This window comes from Macrobrachium nipponense, chromosome 27 (genome assembly GCF_015104395.2).
Source record: "Macrobrachium nipponense isolate FS-2020 chromosome 27, ASM1510439v2, whole genome shotgun sequence".
NCBI classification, from domain to species: Eukaryota; Metazoa; Arthropoda; class Malacostraca; order Decapoda; family Palaemonidae; genus Macrobrachium; species Macrobrachium nipponense.
In genome coordinates, this window is record NC_087216.1 from 5,972,785 (window position 1) to 5,996,308 (window position 23,524).

The 23,524-nt window shown below is 39.2% G+C and overlaps 1 protein-coding gene across 10 annotated transcripts in view; it reads right to left on the reverse strand.

Annotated features, from left to right (window-relative positions):
* Positions 1-23,524, reverse strand: part of LOC135200767 (trithorax group protein osa-like) — a 103,110-nt gene that overhangs the window by 59,737 nt on the left and 19,849 nt on the right. The window contains exon 1 of one of the 10 annotated variants that reach the window (XM_064229399.1): positions 16,347-16,369. The exons of the other annotated variants lie outside the window; for them this stretch is intronic. The gene's annotated coding sequence lies outside the window, so the exon portion shown is untranslated. Of the gene's footprint in view, positions 1-16,346; positions 16,370-23,524 lie in introns of those variants that run through there. 10 annotated transcript variants of the gene reach the window in all.

Here is a 23,524-nt window from a genome sequence, read left to right on the forward strand (position 1 = left end):
GATCAATCAAGCTCAGACAGAACAGGTGTTTTACAAGCAAATGACGAGCCGTTTTCTCCCCCAAGCTTTTGCAAGCACACAAACCAAAACATTACCAACATTCCTCATTGGCAAGAAAACAGTGGAACCAATCGTGGGAGTCGGGAAGGAGGGAGAGAAGTTAAAACAGGGAGGGGGGAGGGGAATGGTCATTTCGTTCCCCCTCAAATGAGCCATCTCGAGGCCTCCAAGGATTAGGAGCGCCGTCATGTCTGGCAGCGGACTCGTTATCTCCAGAACCAAAAGGGTCGTAATACCATGACGTCACATCAAATAGGAGAGTTGCAAACCAACATAAAGTGGCCCTAATCATGGCTGGTAAACGTCCTGACGTCACCGAGAAAGACTTCACCGTCTCCGAACCAAAGTATCACAAAACATCCATGTAAGATTGCTCGAAATTAATTTTCTTGCGCTGAATATGCAACTGAAATGATAACTGACTCTATCCGATCACACGGAAACATTCGTTATGCCAACTATGTATCTACTACGAGGGAGTAAAACGACATAAAAACAAGCGATTTAATTTACAAGGAGCAGATGAGAATCGGGTTACAATCGACTGCAGATAATCAATCAGCGAATCACATACAATGACCAAAGTGTATGGCCGGTTTAAAAAATCGATGTCAACCATTGCTCGAACAACAAATTCAGGACAAAACGATAACAGAGAAGGCAAACTTCGCAAGTCACCTCATTCTACAAGTTCTCAAACTATTGTGCATAATCATTTAAGGAGAGTTGGGCGGAGGGGGAATCTATTCCACCCTCCCCTCACGCAATCCAGGTCCAACTGGGTCCCCCTCCCCCATACCTACACACACACACACACACACAGGCCTTTCTGTGGAGTAACTACGACCAATCACTCGACTCCTGCCAGTACCCTCCCTCCCCACCCAGGGGGGGATGAGGGAATCTCCCTCCCTTTTCCTCTCATCCTCTCCTCTTCCCTCCTACACCTACATATAAAAAGAAAAAAAAAATCAACCCATCTGGAGGTTATAAAGGAGACGTGCACACAATTTACTAGCCACTCTCGGGCCGACACGCGTAATGGCAGGATGTGTGTGGGAAGTGAAAAGAGTTGGGGGTAAAGCAGAGGAGGGGGGGGGAGGGGGGGGGGGCGGGGGGGGGGGGGGGGGGATGTGAAAGACAAACATACAAAACTTGACTCGTAGTTTTCTCGACGCCATCCTTCTTCTCCCTCTTTCTTCATTTCATGTCGGTGACCCAACTGGAGGAAATGTGGAGGGGAATGTTTTCTTTCGTAAAGAGTGACCAGTAAGTATATGGATTATTAATTACCGATAATAAACAGATACCCCCGAAGATCAGTTAAGCAAGATTGGTTAGAGGCTAGAATGTGCAAATACCTTCTGGTTAAAAACTTCACAGCGCTGTCCGTATGAAGGTTGTCTGCTTTTCTCACAAACCCCCCCAGATTCGGGAAATCAATACGGATACAGGATTTAACAGAGTACGAAAAAATCTAAAGGGCTATTTATAGATATAAACAAGGTTTTAATGCATGTTTATCATAAAACTAAGTGCTGATGTACAGACAACCAAATCTCACTCAACAGTAAACAAACACTCAATAAAATCGACCACTGCAATGAACGACTCTGCAATGGGATGACTCATGAAAATTGAAGACGCAAAGCCTTAAGGAAGGTTGTGTTAAAAGCAAGGAAGGCAGCGTGCCCTTAGGTCACAATTTCGGTAAGTTGGCAAGTAACGAAATCTAATTATACATTTCACTATAGCCTATATATCTTCGTAATAAGAACTTTTTTGAGAGCTAGAGAGATATAGAAAAAAGAGAGTGAGAAGAGAGAGAGAGAGAGAGAGAGAGAGAGAGAGAGAGAGAGAAACTGAGCGGTTGAAAATAAAAGTAGCAATTAAAAAAAAATCAACCTTAAGTATTTTATTTTAAAAAAAAAGCCAATCAACCTTCAGTATTTCATTTTTTAAGAGTTATGCTACTTCAAATATGCATATGACGTAGAATATATGCAAGCATAGAGTAACAGTTACAACCTTTGTGTCAAACAAGGTGGAACTGTGGTCGAGTTATTCGGAGAACCCATCCCACACCAATGCCATGGGAAATTACCGATAGGATCCGGTAGAAACTGGTCAAACCGCTTCAAGGACAATCTGTACACATATACAAGAAGGGTGGCTGGGGGGAGGGGGGGGGGGTGGGGTTGGAATCTTGGAAACCTTGCAAGGTATGCATGGAAACTTTTCAGAAAACAAAAAGCAGTTTCCCAATAGTCTCGTTAACGAGTTGAATGCCCTTCCATTTAGTCATCTTCACTTTTGTCGTTTTCATATTTTTTTCTTTAGTTTATTATGAAGCAAAGTCAAGCTTATATCTAAGACTTAAATGAGTTTTTTTTATTGTACATGTACAATTTATATCAGTCTTGACCAAGGTGACATTTGATAAGACTAGATAATCTAAAATAATAATGAGACTCCTCAAATGCGAAAAGCAATTCCGGAGACAACTTCCGGGAACATTCTTGCACAGAAATGTTTCAGCAGATCTACTATTAGTTATATTCAAAAGATTCATAGAAATTACTGGTCATGTGGGGCACAGGGCTACACAAGAAAACAGTTTCAGGAAATATATTCGGCGCTGCAATGGCACTTCCAAACTTTTGTCTCTAACATGGTCCTATTTTGTTATCAACTTTGAACTAATATCTTCGATTTTTCAAACGTATCACGGGTATCAGATCACAGACCGGAGAAGAATAAGAATTTCAACGTAACAGCAGATTTGTTGATATAAGTCATCGGTTTTAGCAAAACCATTTCCAGCGGCAGGATTCCAGGACCTGGACAACAATCCAAAGGAAAAATTCCAAAGAGTAGAGGGAGGTTGGTAATAATTACGGGCCCGAGAGAAGGACGGAGTATTAATATCAGCATTGCCTTGCAATCGGAATTTAGCTGCCCTACAAGATGCACGCATCCACAAACCAGGCGAACTAAAACAGTAAAACAGCAACCCGTTCGAATATTATTTTTTAAGTTTTACCTGGATTTTAGAGTTATGCATCCAAGAAATAATTACTTAAAGGGTAAACTTCGTCAAACATTCACGAAAAACAGTGACTCGTAAACGCGAATCTGAATCGCCAGACATAATATTCTACCTCAAGCATATACTGTAAAGGCTGAATTAATACAATAAAAGCTCATAGACCTAAAAGATGTGAAATTTCATTTAGATAACCAACCACTCATAAGCAACACCCCACCCCATTCAAGATAATGCTTAATTTTTTTAGGAAAGACAATGATCAAGGTATTTCAAAATCTACGCTGCGTTTAATCGCGCGTGGATTTATTAAGTAAGGAAATTCCTAGTTATTATGATAGCAAACGTTCACTAAATACAATCACAGAAGACACCAAACGAACATACTGAACGGCACAATTTTAATTTTTGTCAAACGGCAGACACATATTCCCTTTAGTTATATGACTAAACGGTAAGCAATTTCAACCTCTATGGATAACTATCCTAACAATGATTAAAGCAAAACTGTCATATATAACCTACAAAAGCATCCGCATTGTCATCAGTTACAACCTTCTTTACTTCGTCCACTAGTATAACAAAAAAAATAAAAAATAAAGTTTTCCTTAAAATCACCCTAACGCAGCCTAACGCAGTTTTTGCAGGCCTTTGCATAATGTGTACACGTACATACTGACGAACACCCTGAACACAGTACAGGTTAATTCAGACTACCTTCAATAGATACTGTGTTCAACAATATCTACATCATTATGCCTAAACGAAATTTCGGCTTAAGAGTTAGGCCTCCTTGAACCTCAACGCTAATGGATTTTGCAGGACAAGCCTAATAAAAGCCTAATAAAAGAAACAGGTAAAACAAAAGGGATTCTATACCAATGACCTCCAACAAAAGGGATTCTATACCAATAACCTCCAACAAAAGGGATTCTATACCAATGACCTCCAGAAGTCCCGATTTCTCGTAAACAAATAAACGGCAAAGCTTGAACAGCAAACGTCTGTAACAAAACGACGCTCATACACAAAAAACCGCATATGCAAAATATCAGTCTGGTGTCATTACTGTTCCTTCAGCATTCTTTCAGATAACTGCAATGTCAAGTGACACGCAAGAGGAAAGACCTCCTCCTCAACAGGGCGCAACAAAACTTTCCCACAACAAGAGAATGTACTGTGTTTGCATACCTTACAGAACAGAAACACGTGTCCGCATTGAATTGTACTTGACACCATAAGCAATAGTCATTAATTTATAGAAATAGAGCGCCTTAACATCACAATAATGATTAAACCAAAACAGTTTTGGTACCGCAATAAAAAAAAATGAAAACTAAACTTAATTCACTTCGAGCGAGTTTCCGGTGACTAAGGTAATACACCTTAGCAAGAATCGAAATGACATCACCGCTATAGCCTTCGCGCGCACACAAACATACACGCGGGCGCGCGCAACTTCTTTTTGGCAGTCACGACAAAGATCGGCATGGAGACCGAGTTCGTAGGGCGAAGTGGCCAAGGAAGCTTGCCAGAATTTATAAGCGATGTTGCCATCCAAATAAACAAAACAGCAGTAAGTACCAGTTCTAATTCACACACACACACACACACACACACACACACAGAGAGAGAGAGAGAGAGAGAGAGAGAGAGAGAGAGAGGAGAGAGAGAGCAACGCTAAACGCAATGACTAGTAATCATCGGAGGAAAAGCTGAAGAGATGAATGAACACAAACCAATCTGACCAATCACCTCAAGTTCAAGGTCATTAAAGTGAAGCCGGTACTCACCATTACTCAGGGTGAAGGTCAAGACTTTAGTCAATCATCAATGACGTCACACCTTAAGTTGTAAACGTAAACCCGAGAATAAAGCGGAAAGAAAGAAAAAATCCAGGGGATGGCTGATTACATTCTTCAAATATTTACACTTTCTGAGCCAAGAGGAAATGTTTGGAATGCAACACACATTGACCCTCTACTAACCTCAACCCCTACACTTCTTTTTTTTTTCCTCACTTCTTGAGGACTCTGCGTGAAGAGGGAAAATGACTTTCTCGCACAATCACAATCTTCTTCTTACAAAGATTATGAAATTTGAAAGACGAAATTGGGACTGGGAGGGAAGAAATAGCATCATGATTCTCAGCAGGGAAAAATCATACTTTATCTTCAAAGCCATTCCTTTTGTTTCACTGAAGTGAAATCTTGTAAACTGGGGCATCAAAAATAAAGAAAAAATACAGAATTGAAGGGAACCAAAAAACAGTTGTTTACATTTTGTACAGTACTTACAAACCCTATTAACCCATCACCCAGGTGAAAGGTTAGTTAAGCAATACGGTATTTCCAAGGAACCACCGGACTAATTTGCTCGTGCTCGGTGAGAAGTTCAGTCCAAATTCCTCAAACAACGTCTTCTAAACTTTCCATAAATAACTTTGGTACGTTAGGTATCTTGACCCGTCTATAGATTAAGATCTAAGCTGAAACCTTAAGACGTATATTATACATTTTCGTCTCAAGGAGCCAAAAAAGCTTATACTGAAAAAACACTACAAGAAAAAGTTTCAGGAGTATCTTGAATTTTTATCAGCCATTTTCATAACTGTACTGATTAGGAAATTAAGAGAAATATTCCTTGTATTTCATATACTTGAATCAATCAAGAGCTGCTTAGCATGGTGTCTTATGAATGTTTATATAATTGGGTACGAAAATGTTTATATAAATGGATAAGAAAACTTATATATAATTGGGTAAGAAAACGTTTATATAATTGGGCAAGAAAACTTTTATATAATTGGACAAGAAAACGTTTATATAATTGGGTAAGAAAACGTTTATATGTGCGTTGATGGAAAAAAAATGTTTAATACTCAAAGACAGACCACCCCGATTCAATGGCGAGACTGGAAATTAATGAGGGAATAATTGTTTTGAAGAAGGAGGAAAATAGCTTATCACAAGTAGAAAATCAGAAAAGCGGCAATGGCATTTGGAGATGATGAAATTGCACTGAATTCGGGACCGTCTACCATGTAAAGTTAAGGGATGAAAGAAGGCTTGCTTATGGTTTCTGTGATCAAGAACTGGCTGATTGTCCTATTATCATTTTTAACCAAAAACTGAGACTATAGTAGTTACTATTGCTGATTGTTTTTGTTTGTTTGTTTGTATGGTGTTTTTACGTTGCATGGAACCAGCGGTTATTCAGCAACGGGACCAACGGCTTTTCGTGACTTCCGAACCACGTCGAGAGTAAACTTCTATCACCAGAAATACACATCTCTCACTCCTTAATGGAATGGCCGAGAATCGAACCCACGACCACCGAGGTGAGACGCTAATACCATACCAACCACGCCGTTGAGGCGCTATTTTTACTATTGCTGATACGCAGAATGAGCTTAAAATTGAATCAGATGCCGGAACAAGATTATCGAGCTTTAATGGTGCAAATAATGATGCTGATATTCCCATAATTAAAGATACAAACATAACACACACTGCATCTGATCCAATGGCAATATCTAAATTGGTTGGAGTGCAATTTTTTTTTTTGTCTTAGTGATGTAATAGGGAGTTATAAATATCATCATCTGTCAGTGCAAGTTCCGTATATATCTGACACAGTGCTCCTATTAGGTATATCAGTTCTGAGAAGTGAATTTCATCATCAAAACTGAAGTGCATGCCGACCTACTTAGTATTTATCAATCATTAAAAATGCTTGAATTATTTATAATTCACATGAATACAGTAAATCCTTTATATATGTGAACATGCTTGAATTATTTATAATTCACATGAATACAGTAAATCCTTTATATATGTAAAAATGCTTGAATAATTTATAATTCACACACGAATACAGTAAATCCTTTATATTTATAAAAATGCTTGAAATATTTATAATTCAAATGAAGACAGTAAATCCTTTATATACAGATAATCAGTCTGCATATAGACAATTATATTCTACACAGACTCCTGTACGGTTAGTTGCAAACGATCCACTGGAAATAAATGTGGAAAACAAGAAATCCTGGTCTTACTCTATCGAATACGGCTTCTGATATGATTTGTGCATATATTACTTCTAGATTACGTACGACCCATTGTTATTGCCCCTCGAAGCCACCTGAATATTTGGAAGTTAACCTGCATGACAGTTATGTATGTGTTATGCAAAGTTTGGAAACTCAAATTCACCCAAGAAACATCTGAGAAGCGAAATAGTCCAAGGATCTATTTTCAATCCTAATTTCTACAGTACATAAACGACTTGATCATCAAATATATATACAACCGAGATATGGAAACCAATTTTCCTTCTCTATAAATGACACCAGCGGTCCAAAACACACAAAATACTGTTCGTATCAATGTTCAGGAATTGATAGAACGTAACCAACAAAGACTAAAATCAAAATAAAATCTAATTTGAACTAGCGGTAAGAGAAAGTCAAGTAGCTCGGACCTAGGCTTCTCTGCTAATCACAATTCAAAATCCAGTCCTGGTGCCCAAGGTGTTCTGAACTTCAGCTGCCGCTAATTGTTCAAATTAATAACTGTTGTATGGGTTACTGGACCTCTTAGAAAACTCCCTTAGTTAAAAGAAAATGATGGGTTTTCTATTTAAAAACAAGTGCCTTACTCATTGTGGAATACTGCATACTCCAACTCTTGATAATTTACCTAAAATAAAATTTTGAAAGCTAAAAAATATATATATACACGTCAGCAAAGATTAATTAAGGGAGTTATACCTCTGGACATGATTGCTTATTTGGAAAACGCCCATGGGCCCGCCAGAGATGGAATCATCCCTGTGGAGGGCTGTACATAAACCACACAAAACATAAACACTGCTAGAGTAGAATGACTGCCTATCGAAGCCAAGATAAATTGAAATGCGTTGGTTCATCAAACTATCAAAATTGGTAGTCTACAATATCTGAAATAATTGTTGTACATAACACAGCAAACTGGGAGTCTACAATATCTGAAATAATTGTTGTACATAACGCACCCAACGATTGGAGCCAACACAAAACCAGTTACAGATGGTTTCGAGTTATCCGAGCCAGATTCGAACGTTGGTTTTTGAGCCTTTATGTGCGGCCCTAAATACCAAAACTGTCAAGAAAAACTAAAGAAGACTGTTTTCCCAATGTTAAGATTCTGAGAGGATTTGACAATGAGGAAGCCGCTCGCAGGTCTCTCCGATTGTCTCTGCACGATTTAAATGAACTGTCAGGTGAAGTCGAACAGAAACGAATCGAACTGCACCTCTTCCCTTTCTTTTTCATATTTACAACAGTAATCACAACACCAAAGAAAAATGTGTATATCAGTAGCCAAGGATGAGAACGCTTACAAAGAACAAAGACGTCTAGATACATTGGATCAAACAGCCAAAGTTGTACGAGATCCACGGCTCCCCTCAATGAACTCCGGCCAGAACAGTGAATGAATGCATATGGAAATTCAACCAAAGGCCATACAAGGGTACATAACCTAAACCCTTAACGAGGAAACAGCCAGTTATGACAGCGGCGTCAAAATAGAACAATTCATTTTAAAATCATTTACGTGGACTTTTCACTGTTCAAAATCGCAAATCTTGACTACAGATTAAAAAAATTTCACTGTTCAAAATCGCAAATCTTGACTAAATTAAAAATTAAATGGATAAAAACAATCGGACTGGCTTTACAGGGCGAAATATTAATCCAACAATGGTACACTTAAGCAGCAATCACAGAGGGAAAAACAAATTCTTCTTTTTTATCTTGTAATTTCTCTTAACTATACGACGAAGCAGGTAGTACCCCACATTCTAGGCCAAGGTAAACACAGCTGCTGTCACACTTTCCAATAAACTAATCTCAGATTGAATCGCCGTCAGTCCAATACAAACACAAGACAGGAGGGGAGGAATAGATAGAGAAGGGGGTGACATAACGGGGAAGAACAGACCACCAAATTCGAGTCTCTCTCGCTCTGTAGGTGTTAAAGACCTGAGAGAAAAATACTGGCAATGCAATGTGGCCAAGAATGGGAGTGCGCTATCAGTTTTTGATAAAAAAAAATTACAGGGTGGGTAACAATCAACAGGGTCAGCTAGCTAATAGGCCGACGCTCGGTATCAAGGACAGAATATAGTACACTCCTTGTCAGTACGATAATCCCAGTAGGCTAACAGCCTTGTCAAAAGTTGCTATATGCTTGTAGAGAGAGAGAGAGAGAGAGAGAGAGAGAGAGAGAGAGAGAGAGAGAGAGAGAGAGAGCCGTCATCCTATAATCAACCTATTTTTGCAACCTCCTTCCAAGACTCCTTAACCACCCCACTGGTTGGTGCCTTAACGACCGCTACCGTTATAAAGGAAGTTTGTTTTATACTTTATTACTATAATTTTTTTTTTTTTTTTTTTTTGCTATAACTCTACAATCCAAACGTTTATCAACAATGACTTCAGCACAGATGGGCGAACATAAGAAAGTGGTTAAAAAGAAATTCAACTAAACTTTGCGTAACCTAGTCAGTTTTCAATGCAGACATAAATAATACAAAAAAAACGTACATTCTTTTAAAGTACTATATATGAATACCGCAAAAAGGTACATTTCATTAAATACGCGACACAACCACCTACATCTATAGAACAGCGTTAGCGAGCTTAACTAATGCCCAACACATGCAGCAAACTGGGAATCATCATAATCTTTCTCCAAAGTACATCATAACAACCTACGTCATCCGGAGCCGCTGCTGTGCCGTGTTCCCATTCCTGCCCGTTATAGCAGCTGTCACCTGGGTCTTATTCAGCCAAGCCTACCGGGCACCGCACCCAACATCAACATTCCATCACTCATTACCTACACACATTCACATACATTCGGCCCTACAGTTGCACGCTACTCAGACTCGCTCCCCTCCGAACAGAAACATTAAGAGCAACCCATTAAATATGGAGAGAATTCACCAAGACGAAACACGAAGTTTCAACAAAATGCTCCTCTCTAAACAAAGCCATGAACCCAGCGGGTGTAAGAACGACTCGGCGAACTTTCTGAAAACTGCAGCCGTGAGAGAAAAAGTTTGAGATCACTCGAGATGTTGCATAACACGCGACGTCTCCAGTCTCTGTGTAAGCGAAAAGGAAGCGGCCTGCAGTGGCGCCATGGATAAAAATGCACAACAAATGCTCCACATTGCACGCAGCATGACGAGGCAGATTCTGGGTCAGAGTTAGCTCTAACCGGCACACCCTTCGCTACCAAATCATAAATTCTCTCTTACACACACACACACACACACACACACACCACTCAGCGTGCAACTGCTGCTTCTTCATAAACTAAATTCGGACATTTAGACAGCACGCAATTGCTTCGCAAAATTATATACTGTATAATATATCAAAAGGAACAAGACAAAAGGTATAGTAGCCAAAAAGAACTACAACCCATATTATAATAATAATTTCTGCATGGAAAGCTTTAAACCTAACTTCTTCAACGAATACGCATAATGCCGAACCAAAAAACGCAATTAACGCAAACACCTGTCACTTCGCAACATTACCCTTTTCGAAACATCTGTGTCAATTCTTACCACGTTAGCATCAAACTTGAAGTGTTTAAGAATAGAAAAACCCCATTACGTAAAAGCTTGTCTATACCGACGTTGAAATAATCTGGTATTATAGATTAAACTTTTCAAGAATGTACTAAATCAAGCTGGGTTATAAAACGTTTACCTAATCTCACACGTGACAGCAATACCTACACGGCATCGGCGGGAGTGCGTCACACAAAATTGTATTTACATAACACTTAATAAACCAGCCTTGAAAGTATATTTTGAAGGTATATAAGCAACCTTAAAACCCGAGTATTTTTCCTTTAAAAAAATATATTTAAAATTAATTTTAAAAATAAAAACTTTCTTTTGGGTTAAACGAAACTAAAACCTTCTTCCAATCCGTCGGTATAACATAACTCCTCTATCGAGAGGTGCCAGCACCAATAATGGACAAATTCGCTTAAACACGTGGGCTTTGTTTTGATGACTCACGTGACTTACACCTATTGCCACCTGCCATTAAGTAGTGGTAGTCATTTTTTTTTTTATTTCTATTTGTTTGCTTCTTGAGACTCTTGCCAAATACACAACCACTGAACTATGTCCCACATCGATCGGCGAGGATAAAATTTTCTAATACGGCCACTAACCTGACGTCATTTTACATAAAAAATGAGAGAGAGAGAGAGAGAGAGAGAGAGAGAGAGGAGAGAGAGAGAGAGAGAGAGAGAGAATCGGTATTCATGGGATTTATACCATTCTTACCCGCAACTAGTGCAACCTCCATCCGGTTACGCTCTAGTTCACAGGCGCTCGCTCACTGTCTGAAAATTTTCTTCAAAACAATACAGCACCCCAATCTGTTAATTTCATAAAATAAATTTCATTTTATGTAAACCACTTAACATTATATGGTACTTAAGCATGAGAGTAGAGAAGAGAAGAGAGAGAGAGAGAGAGAGAGAGAGAGAGAGAGAGAGAGAGAGAGAGAGAGAGAGAGAGAGAGTTCCCAACTGGACATCTCACCACAACCGACAACCACAACTACTATTTACATTCTTAGTAAGGCCCACACGTCGCCATCCCTTCAGGCTATCATCAGCTGATTCATCTTCACCATCGCCCCCTATCACCTCTATCCATTAAGTGACCCCATCCCCTTCTACGTACAACAGGCGACCCCCCCCCCCCAAACAACCGCCATGGCCAAGCCAAACAAGTCTCTGACCTCTACAACACTAACCTGGTACTAAACCGCATGATAAAAACTTCATAGGTGATGATGCGGCACGCTTTGTAAAATACGAAAGCACGTTCACTGGGGAGTGAGAAATCTCAAAGAAAAAAAATTCGTTTGAGAGAGAGAGAGAGAGAGAGAGAGAGAGAGAGAGAGAGAGAGAGAGAGAGAGAGAGAGAGAGAGAGAGAGAGAGTGTTCAATTCATAAAATGGGACCAGATGATCTTGGAGATGGCGAACGGCATAAGCAATACTCAGGGCCTTTTTGATAGCTTAAATGATTTGACATAACCGGCACAACTTTTATAACTTAAACAGCATTTCACAACAACAGCAGGAAGGTATTCTGATAATAATAAGCATTAACGAAAATATTCCTTTCAGAAAACTACAATTCCCCACTCTACGTGGGAAGGAGACGTACATGGTACTTCAATGCTACAAAAGCATTAGAATAATCTTGACTCGGCAAATAGCATTTGGAAACAGGTCAATACCTTCTGCAGTAAGCTACTAAAACACGCACTACTGCAACGATACATACTAACACGGAGAGTAACGTTCAAAGCCTCATGACTTACAAATACTTTGCATTTATGCAACAACCGACAAAACTTCTTTGAAAACTTATTTTCTACATTATAACAGTGCCTGATACTAAACAGGCAATTTAATTACCCCAGATATATGAAAGTTAACGCAAAAGAAAAATATTACTGTAAACGTCTTATACGGTGCCAACCTCCAAATAAAATGTCCAACATGAAAAATCACAATCAGAGAAAATTCCACAGCCCAGTCATACGTATGACAACTGCATACTATATCAAGACTTGATCCCTTGACCGCGTAATTACATTCTCACGAATACTTGAAAAGCAATTTACTACCTAACCAAGACTGTCATTCATGGAACTTCTTTGACTGGCCCACCTGAAATAAATAAGAAATAAACATTATCCAAGAAGGGAGTCAAAATAACTTCCTACCGAATTCTCTAAATAACATGCACTGCTCTGTGTATCTGTCTACGCCTACTTCAGTTGACGTCTATATAAACACTGCCAGTTAGAATATAACAACAAATATTCGACGAGTTCAAAGAGAGGGGGGAAGGGGGGAAAAGGGAGGGTGTCACCTATAAAACAATCATCAGATTCAGTAGTGTCCACCACAAACTCTGTTTAAAGCAGAGATGGCCGAGGGCCTCTCTTCTTACCCCTCCCCCTCTTTCCTTATTCAACTTTAAAGCCTAGAGCTAGCAGCTACCTTCATCTCTCTCCCCTCCCTTTCCTTTCAAAGGGTCACCCAGGGCCCTACCCCCTCTACTCCCTCTCCCTCTCTCCTACCCTCCTATTTGCTCATCTAGGAACGGGTCTGTTTCAGTACAGTACTTCTATACTACATGCCATCGTTTCACAAGTGCCATGTCCTTAGCGGCACTCTCTCTCTCTCTCTCTCTCTCCGTTTTTTTACCTTTATTCAGTAAAATATAATAGCAATGGAAGTAATTTCTGGCAAAGTCCCATATATAACAAAGAAACTATATCCCTAAACTGCAGCGCTTAAGAGAAAGACATGCTCAAGTCTCGAGTATAACAGGAGCTTTAAGGTAACAAATATTACATCATCACCCACCCAGACCTGGAAGCAATATTGGCCAACTTTCAAGCAAATCAAAATTCAAGTTTGGTCAAAGTTCGCCCTCACCGATTACCTCTGCCAAACTTTCCTCAAACTTCCGGCCGTTGTGTCAACAAAGCAACTCCCACAATCTGTTCTCTCTCTCTCTCTCTCTCTCTCGTTAATTCCACCATGGAAAATAAAATCTATAAACTCCCGTTACACAACGTTTGGTATAAACGCTAATCAAGCCTTTATTGCATAACTGTTAAAAGGGTTTTAGTGGGAAAACTGCGCTAGTTAGCACAATGTTTAACTTTAAGGAATGGTTAAGATAGTAAGCTTTGCATAATGCCTTTTACGAGTCATGAGTAAAATGAGTTAGTTTCCAGTATAAAATCCCATGACACAGTATAATTACAAGTCTTTTCGACTGGTATGGAGCGTAAGTATGAAACAAAAAATCGTCGATGACTCCGGGACGTATGCTGGAGACCACTATTATTGAGGATTTGTCTGACATTCATGTAGCTACGAGGATACAGTATCGTAAACTGTGTAGACCCTTTGCCTATATATATATATATATATATATATATATATATATATATATATATATATATATATATATAATATTATTCACACAGGTTATTCAAATACATTGGAAAGCATAAACTTCTCGCCTCTAAAGTTAGTCGGTATTCGTTGAAGCATATATGTAAGTCTACGCGTGTGAAGTTGAGAAAGTAGAGGAGTAGTTGGGAGGTAATGGTGGCTGTGGGAGAGATGTAGTGTGTGTGTGTGTGCGTGTGTATAATGCTGCAGCCCTCTCGGTGATTTGGCCTCACACATCCAACATGGCCAACATTGAGAGAGACGTGCCGTGGGTAGCAATCACCAGAACACGCAGCCCCTCGCCCCCCCGCCCCCCACCCCCCCCCCCCCCAACCCCCTCAATAACCCCTCTCTCTGTCCTCCACCGCGTCCTCTCTTCTGCTCTCACCGCCCTCCAGTCACCCACGCCCTCCACTCACCCACCTCCCCGAAAATCAGACCAACATATCTTCCCCTTCGTCATCCTTCCCCACTACACTACACCACCACCACCAAAACCCGACGACTCTCTCCTTTTCTCGCTCGCTCGCTCCCTCCCTCCCGATTTCTGCCGCCTTTCACAAGCTGCAACCCCGCCGGAGAGTTTCACTCCATGCACCACTTTTCCCACACAGCTTCGACTTGCAGACGTCAATGGTGCACGGCAACACACACACACACTACACACACACACAGAGAGAGAGAGAGAGAGAGAGAGAGAATGGAAACAGTGGAGAACGTACGGATACAGGACTGACGGTTGAGGGAAGTAGATGGCATGATGGGGGGGGGGGGGGGAGTGGTGGAGAAAGGGGCAAGGGAAGTTCGTTGTTCAGAATGAAGGGAATTCGGAAAATTGGCCTCTCCACTATATACCACTATCAAGTTCATCTGGTTCGCATTTACGTCATGAAGCAAAAGGGGGAGAGAAATGGCGGAGCGACATAGCTCGCGAGAGCGCGGCGCGCGCACACACACACACACACACTCCAGCTTGGTTTGGCGGGAAAGAGATCGGGGGAGGCTGCTGGGTTACAACGAACGCGGAGGGAATTAAATGAGGCGGAGAACTGCAAGAGTTTCCACCGTGGTGTCACATCAAGATTCGTTAATAACACAGAAAACACACGATGATGATCCTAACCTTACACGGGAAATACAGAACGATCAACAGACGTGGATTTTTTAATAATTAACTTAACCGTGTTATAAAGGTTATAGAAAAAAGTTTGAGAGACGTTGCAGCAAGACTCTCCCTTGGGAACCTAAGGGGAGGAGGAGCAGGAGGGGGGAGGGGAAGAGGTGCCAGCCAAGAAAGGGATTCCACCAAGTGTACGGGTGAGGACGGGGAACGGGGGGAGGAGGAGGAGGAGAGAGGCAAGAGTCAATTTAAGACTGGAGAATGGTTTGATAACCTTACATAATACGGACCTTACTATTACACTTGGCATCTCAACTTTAGGCCAAACGATTTCCGGGTGGAAGGGCGGCCCCTGTGATTGCACGAAAAAGTGTAAATATGCATGTTTAAATGAAAGGAGCGCTTTGTGAGAAGACTGACATACAGTGTCTTTATTATCATTCGCCGTTAGTCCAAAATTTTACAATTTTAAGCATATACGGTAACCTTCCAAAAGAAAAAATCCAAAAAACTTCTATGGACTTTTAACTCACGTGCTTCAAAAAGAAAAGAAAAACACACACTGAAGAAAATCCAGTAACACAATCCTTCCACATGATCATTTTTTCCCCATCACCAATGAACTTTCACTCAACAACACTCGAGGCCAATCATACTTCTGAAGTAGTAAAACGAAGCACAAACACACACACACACACACACACACACACACAATTATATTAGTTACAGTAACTTGGAGCTCATGCCAATTTTAAGTTTGAAATATCAACCTCATTGGAATTATTGACAAGTCTGCGTTTTCGACCGCATGGAAAAACAACAAATAGCTGCCCTTCTAACAAAAACCTTTAGGTAGACCACCATTTCCAATTAGTCGGTAATTTTCCCGTGATTTAATGGCTTAACCCGAAAAGAATCAACTAAATTCTCACACCAACAAACCCTATAGCAACAAATTCAAGACATACTAATTACCACACAACGAATGCTGGTTACCTATAAGAACTCTAAAGCACAGCTACAAAGGAGTAATAACATCAATGCCTTACTTAATTCCATAAGGAAACCGGGGTGCTGCGCCATATACCTGAAAAGGAGAAAGAAAACATACATTACAACTCATACAACACTGTTTAAGTTTCAAGAAAATGCTACTAAGCAATGTAAACAAATAAAAAGTTATACAATTACTACTAATCTCATTAATTCGGCTATACTGCTTAGTATAAACAATTATCACAAGACACACACACACACGCATGCTGATTTTTGCATTCCATCAAAGACAACGAAGTACCTTGTATAGATTTTAAAAATATATTATACATGGTCATTCCTAATATTTCAATGGCATCATCACATGTCCAATCTACAAAGAAATGGTAGGAGCCTTCACACCGACATATCACGTAGGCTAATTCTAGCTTAGTTAATAAAGATCAACTGAGTACCCAGTTTTTCTTCAAGCTCAATCTTACACATCTCAATGACTGGTGCAATCCACTGCACCTGTGATTGTCATAAAAAATAAATAGGTAAATAAATAAGGTAAAACATTCTGACTCTAAGGTATGGGTCTTATAACGCTGTTAAAACTCAAGTACAAATCTGTTCTCAATCCCTTCTCTGATGTTCCTCGCTAGGCTTCCCGGTTTATTTGATGCGGATTACGAAATTCGCTGCGCAGTTTTCCTTTATTTACGATTACAATTCAATCGTTTGCGTGCAAGTCTGGGATATTTTTCTAATCAAGAACTGTAAAGTACATCAAACCGATATCGTTAACGATCAACAGTACAAATTAATATTTTTCAGAGTAACGCGTTTAGGCTCGTCTCATAACACATTCGGAACATTCTAACAAGGTCATCTAAAATGTCCCTGCACATTCGATACTTCTCCTTTTCATGTACAAATACTTTACCATCAAAGGACAGGGGTGTCAACACATACTATCAAATTTCCTTTGAAACATATGCTAACTCACAAAACTGCAAAACCGTTAAGTTGAAAGTTTTATTTTTAAAAAAATTTAAATGTGTGGAATGTTAAAAAAAAAGTACCTAATTAACTGTCAATGCAATTTGGATTCTTAAAATTCACATAACTGAAAGCCACCCAACAAGAGCAGTATATAATTCTTCAATGGTAAAAATCTGCACGTACAGTTTTCAAGAATTACATAGGATAAAAATGAATAAATCAAATTTTCACCTCTCAAAAACTGAAGAAACAAGATTAAACTTTGAAACTGGGATTTAGACCCTCAGTGAAGACCTAACAGGATTTGAGAAGCCTATACGTACATCTACACGACACCGTCCAATAATGCACATAACTTAATACCGGCAATAATACTTTTCATAGTATTATAAGTACTACTCAAAAGTATTATTACAGGATGTGCTATTTTCTTACAAACGAGCAAGATCGGTTACTGGAAATTATTTATTTCAATGACTAACAAATGAACATATTACTAAGAAACGTAATGCAAATCTGAGAGAGAGAGAGAGAGAGAGAGAGAGAGAGTGAGAGATGAGAGAGAGAGAGAGAGAGAGATGAGAGAGAGAGAGAGAGAAGAGAGAGAGAGAGAGAGGCCCCGACCTTAACTTTGAAACGTGGTAGTTTTACATTATCAGACCAGCCATCTCCCATCTAGCAACACTCTAAAATTTACCTAATTTGACTTTCCCAGGTAATTAGTTACTCCGGCCAAATACGGCATGGATGGAAGGAGACCGCGGGGAAAACATGATGGGTAGAATGGGAAATAGGAGAGAAAAGAAGGGGGAGGGGGAAGCTGGGGGCGGGAGGCCGGTAGAAGCAATTATACAACGGCTGTGAAGGTAATCAAGACGTAATTAGGGAGAAAAGTATATCCAGTTGAGGTCCCTCTTATCTAATTAATAATTACCGTAATGAATGGATGAGAATAGCGGGAGCAAGGGAGGGATAATTTTCCATAAAAGATTGTAAAAAGCTAATCTGACAGTGGGGGGAAAAAAAGCCATAAGCGAGAATGAAGACCTATGCAGAGCTCAAAATATCACTTGAATAAATTTTCCTAGTTATATACATTTAACCAAAAACAAAACAAAAAAATACTCAAAACATATATACGGTATAACATACAAACAAAAACACCATCTGTGGACTGTACGGTAGTACTGCGGCTCCAGTTCCAGTGGCGTGGCACTACCCAAAGCATAGACAATGTAAAGCAACTGCATATAATTTCCAATGTAGATTCCTATCAGGACCAACATGGTGGTTTCCGCCCGACCAACGCATTTTCATATGCAAAGCAGACGAGTCTGTCTGTCAACAATTTTTGGTATGTGCCGATCAGAGAGAATCTACGGTAATAAAAGGTTTTAATAACTTAAAAGGAATGAGGAAAAGTAATTATAATCTTAACACTTATATAAGCTTTGGACAAAATAGGTTTCTACAAATAATGAAGTTCGGATTTGCGTTTCTTGCACATTCACTTATTTGTGACACTAAATGAAATCGATCAAAATAATTCTTTAGATTTATTACCTGAATCCACAGACTATGTAATATGTTAAATATCCAAAATACAAATAATATCTGGCTAAAATTCCGTTTAATATTAAAATACAAATTGACTTTACATGCCAGTAAGATGTAGCTATATACTTGAGAAAAGACACATGATGTTTCCAAAACATTTCATAAAAAAAAAAAAATTAAAAACCAGCCTTACTCTCAAGTTTACGAAATGGTCAACTCTACACCACGGAAAGCTAAACTGTAAAGAATACATACATAGTACAGTTTTCAATTCAGCATTTGTATGGGCTATTTAAAATAATCAATACTTTAATCTTAGCGAAACTTTATTTCCGGTAACTGTGCTGTGCAAGAAAAGTATATAATTGTAAAAGTACAACAGGAGCAATTCACCAATATTTTCAACTAACAGTAAAATTATACTGCCTGTGACACAATAAATCACCATCAGGCCAACTCAACGAAGTGAAAATAAGCCACTCAATTTACAAAAACATGCCAGCAGCTAATCCCAGTAATGACAGATGAATAAACATTACGATAACCTACAAAATTTTTAATCGAACTTGAAATAAAATAAAAATTGTCTCTGAAGCTTCTATTCTGCTTGCGAAAATACTTGAAATGTGTACAATTACCATCTTGTCATTTCGAGTAATAATATTCCAAGACAAAACTCACAAGTAACATTGAATCATTCATCACACCTATATCAATATTTACCCTTATTATTACATTAGATGAAAGAATGTTGGATTCAACCTTCCACTGCAGACCCCATACTGCAGCAGTAAACGCGAAACAGGGCCCGTGATTTTTCTTTCATTGCCCTGGAGGAGACACGAACCTGCGACATCTGGGCAACAAGCATCAGTAACATTGCATCATTCATTGCACCAAAAACAACATTTACCCTTAACATGTCACCAAGTATTTTTTGTGTACTGCAACATTTCGGCTTGGGAACTGGCTTTGACAGTGACCTGCAACTTCACTACTAAAGTTCTGTCTATGCCAACTAACAACGCCTTCCCATCCCATTACAACCCCTCACTAGACCTGACACTTGAGAAAACGATGATCACGCTAGTTCAGAATGATTCAGTGGTTCTCAGCCAATTAACCAACAGCACCAACCTTTTTTCCCATAGAACCAAGAGTCGACGTATGGTCGAAACAAAACTAAGTTTTCAAAGTCATTGCGCGTTAAGCCGTGAAATGATGAACCGTATAAAACAGATTACAAGCCATATATTGAAGCGCGATGAACGTAAGACACAGAGTCCTGGCTTAAAAATGAAAACTGCGATATTTCCCGTCAAAAATCTGATTGATATACAGTTATCCTTACATGAAATCCTTAAACTACCCTGAAAAAGAACAAAACTCGTCATGCAATGTTTTCTCTCTGAGACTTCTTAGGACACACTTCCGTCCGAAGATGGAACAAAGGCAAAGTAAAATGTCTTGAAATACTGAACAATAAGCTCCCACTTGATTGATATCAGGAGGACGGAAAATATTAAGTCAAGAAAACCATGGAAGACTTTTTTTCCTATTTTCCGAGGGCTCTGACAGTGTGAATCCGGCAATTAATAAGGAATAAGCATCATGAAATCTCAGAACGCTTGCATTATTATGTATGAGTCGCGTTCCCAGGTCTTGCAGAGGAGCGCCTTCGGCGAAGTGGGATCCAAAGAAAAAAAAATGTGGGGGGGTGGGAGAGAGGAGAAGAAACGGTAAATAGTAATGTTCCACTTCCGCATTAGCCTTTGAAGAACAGAAAATAATGACACCTGGCAAACGTGCAGTTTTGAAGGATATCGAAATATCCTTACGTAGATGCTTCTAAAAAAATAACAGCACACATATATATAATATATATATTTATATATATACACACACACACACCCACACACACACACACACACATATATATATATATATATATACACACACGCACATGCTTGAAACAACTAATCATACCAATCAAATGCCGCATTTCAAAGAACGTTTTTTGAAATTCGGCATTTGTTTGGTATGATTAGTTGTTTCAAGTGTGTGTGTGTGTGTGTTTGTGTGTGTGTATTTATTTATAAGTATGTATATATGTATAAATATATAAATATATATATACGCATATGCTTGAGACAACTAATCATACCAAACAAATGGCGAATTTCAAAGAACGTTTTTTGAAACTCCTCGACAACGGCGACAATCAACAAAGCGTGCAATACAGACGTGAAGACGAAGCCATACTAGAGAGAGCAAGGGGAGTACTAAAAGAGGCATGATGGGATGGATTAAAAGAACGGAATGGTCAGCTCAAACAAAGATTACTGACAAAGAACAATGGCTATTTTAATTCATGAAATTCAGGTTGCAGATCCAGAACAACCATATAATGCAAAAAAGGCAATAATTAAACAGGACTACTAGCCTATATTTTTTTTCGTCAAACAGGCGGAAGAATGAAATCCTGATGCAGATTACGTAGAACTAGAGGGGCATAAAAAAATCTCCCCCAATATGTTGGACCCCCCACCCCCCATCCGTTTGCATAAGCTGAAATAATAGCTTGTTGTCAATCTTTGGATGACAGAAGCCACGTGACTTTTACGCTTGCACAAGCCAACGAATTACAACCAGATTTTCACACGGGATCTCTACGCCATTTCTTTACGCGATAGTATATAACTCGTTACTTTATGAAGAGAGAAGAAAGTACCAACAAAATCTAATGATATAGTCAACAATAGCAATTATGTCAACTCTATCCGGTCCCAGAGATAAAGAAATTCATGTTTTGTTTGTTATAGGAATACATTTGGGACTACAAACACCAGATTCAAAGGCGGAATCTTAAAAAGTCTTGATACAAATTCCGGCGTTCCTTTGGTAACCTCTGAATCACATTTCAAGAAGAGATTACCCGAAACTTGATAATTGGCACCAACCCCATGTCCTGACATTAGGCCTGTGGTTGGTTGCAGAGTCAATTAACAGAAATGTTTATCAAATTAGTGGATGATACGCATAGTGAGGGGTTAAAATTCTCCTTAGTATTATAGTTTCAGATGCTATACCATCCTTCCACTTTCATGATCCTATCAGTGACAAATTTCAAAATTTAGTTTACCTGGTTGACTCTAATCTTACACTATGGGATGAAGTATTCCTAACGACTTTTAACAGATGAACGAGGTCACTGACATCGGCAACACCGGATGACATGTCTCGGTTAAAAGGGTCCAACTGTTTTGCTCGAAGTTGCAAAGCGACGCGGAGGAATCACCAAGGCACAATACTATATGGCAATAGTTATTAGCATCTCATCTTGATAAAAAAAACAATTTCCAGATGTTTGGCAAATGGGAAGTATATAAAGCTCTTGAAAGGCTATCTTTGCCTTGCTATTGCTCTGTTATAAAAAGTAATTGTAAGTAATATAAATAAGTATACACGATGCCTGACCACAAGTTAAAAATTTCTATGCATAAAAAATTCACTATATTCAACAATTCAACATTCTACGAAATACAAAAAGTATGAAGCACCTAGAACCAAACCTATCCACCCTTCAGAACAGTACTCTTATTTCCTCCCATTATTCACGTCCTTTGCGACTGACTGCCTGGCTAGCTCGCCCGCTCATTGCCCCCTCTCTCCCCTCCCCTTCCTTCTACTACTAGTGGGTGAATGCAGAAACAGGAAGCAAAGTAATGGAGCAGCAGTTCAGACCCATCCCTTCCTCTCCCATGGCCGGGGGACGGGGCATAGGGGTAGAGGTTGGTCAAAGCCATCTGGCAAGCGAGCGGACTGAAGGGTAGGAGGGGACACTAAGAGAAAGGGTCACACTAGGGACATCTGGGACTGGGTAGCGGCTGGGTGGGGAGAGGGGCACAATAAAGGCCGCTTGGTAACACTAAGCCACAACAAGGCTCTTTGATAATCTTAATCGTTGGGGGGCGAGGCGAGGAACAGGAGACTTTCCATCCTAAAAAGTATATGCAGGGCATATAATACATAAAATCGTTAAACCCTAAACCTCTTGCACCTCAAATAACATATTTATAAATCACAATCTGCAGACAGGATTGGAAAGTTTTTTTTTTCTTAAATGCTAAGGCAGTCCCGGTTAAGAGGACAGTTTAATTTTCAAAAGATTAATTTGCCGCTCAGCAGATAGATAAGCATTGGCATCAAACTTTATCTCAAGTACTACTGAAATGTACATCCACCGAAAACCCTCACGAAATGTAAATACTTGATACACAGCGGGGGAGAGGGGGGGGGGTGGTTCAATGCGTAATTGGTCATTCATAAAATGTAATATTTATAACGCAGGAATTCTAATGATAACACTACTATAAATAACAATATCTAATATGTATTCAGTTGAGCCCTGAAATGATCGAATAATAAATTCAACCAAACGAAATATTTCACAAAGAGGTGTAAAATCTTTTTATAATATATACGGAGTATAGTAGAGCTCAATTCTGCAGGTGCCATAACCCAGAAGTTGGCAACGTATGAATCAAACAAAGCAAGAAATTTCATCAAATCCAACAAAGAACATATATAAATCATCCAAAACCAAATATGAATTGTACTTTCCTAATTTACACTAATATATATATATATATATATATATATATATAATATATATATATATATATAT